Source organism: Cynara cardunculus (assembly GCF_001531365.2).
Source record: "Cynara cardunculus var. scolymus isolate 2C chromosome LG 13, CcrdV1, whole genome shotgun sequence".
NCBI lineage: Eukaryota > Viridiplantae > Streptophyta > Magnoliopsida > Asterales > Asteraceae > Cynara > Cynara cardunculus.
Window position 1 is genome coordinate 1,794,490 of NC_037540.1, and position 1,732 is coordinate 1,796,221.

Below are 1,732 nucleotides of genomic sequence, written 5' to 3' on the forward strand. Positions count from 1 at the left end.
TATAAGAAAGGTGAATTGGATGTCTTTGTGTCAAATATGAGGTTTGGCTCATAGAGTTGTCTTTCTTTGGATGACCCTTTTGAATCTATAACCATGGTTGGAAACCAATCACAAAATTAATTATATTATAGTATTATATATATATATATATATACTATATATATGTATATATTAAAGGAAGAACCAAGAGTATTGAGGTGGTATTATGAAAATTGAGTATTGAGGTGTTGATATTGTGGTTAAGTTTGAGATATCCTACATTGGTGAAGAGTTGAAAATTTTGAACAAAATGAAGTGTATAAGAAAGGTGGATTGGATGCCTTTGTGTCAAATATGAGTTTTGACTCATAGGGTTGTCTTTCTTTGGATGACTTTTTTGAAATCTATAACCATAGTTGGAAACCAATCAAACCAAATGATAGAAATTATAGTGCAAAATTAATTATATTATATTATTATGTCTTTTATATATATATATATATATATATATATAACCATGGTTGAAAACCAATCAAACCAAATGATGTATTATTGCTGAGTTTTAGTTGTCCCACATTGATGAAAAGTTAAAAAAGTTGAACAAATTAAAGTGTATAAGAAAGGTGGATGACTATCTTTGAAATCTATATCATGTTTGCAAATATAAAACCAACTAAATGGTAAAAATTATAGTGCAAATATAAAAGTAAAACCAACTAAATGGTAAAAATTATAGTGCAAATATAAAAGTGAAACTAATGATGATAATTTGACAACATGAGGTAGTTATTTATCTGTCGTCTTGATGTTAAAACTATCACGATTTGACACACCCCCTTTAATTACAATTCAAATATTATAGAATATTACGATAAAGTGTAATATTTTTGTCAGTTTAATATCTGATATGTGCCTCATCGACCCCACTTAATATTAATTTTATTTTTTATGAGGAAAAATTCATTATCTTAGCTTGATGATGTGGCACTACACCAAATGTTGTCTTAGACAACAAATGTAAACTGCCTATGTTGCTTAAGATACACTAAGACAACAAAGGCTATTATATGTTGCCTAAGTTTCCTCTAATGCAACATATGGTTCTATGTTGCCTAAGTGTGACCTTACGCAACATATAAATAATTCTATGTTGCTTGCTTGTATCCTAGGCAACATATTAGCCTACGTTGCCTTAGTTCAATGTTGGACACTTATATTTTTTTTGAAATCCGTCAAAATTTACTTGGTCAACATATATTCTTATACTATGTTGCATAACGTAAAAAACATAAATCCAACAAAGTTTACTTAGGCAACACATATTCCTATTTATATGTTGCCTAAGGTAAGAATTATAAATTCAACCCAATTTACTTAGGCAACATGTATTCTTGTTTCTATGTTGCTTAAGGTAAACAAATTGATACTTCCAAGGTGACAACTGRCATTGTACAAAAGATTTATCATAATTTACTAAGGCAACATATACTATTGTTTCTATGTTGCCTAAGCTTAAAAACATAATAACTCCCGATAGTTGAAGATTTTAAGATTGACATAAGTTTTAAGGTAGACAACTGACATTGTACGATAAATCCATCACATTTACTTAGGCAATGTAACCTTTTGTGTGGAACGTATTGGATTTTAACGAATGTTGGGCTTAATTAATGAATCGTATTGGTCTTGAATGGAACACATTGGACTTTAATGGAACGTTTGGACTTTAATAGAACGTATTGGGTTTTAATGG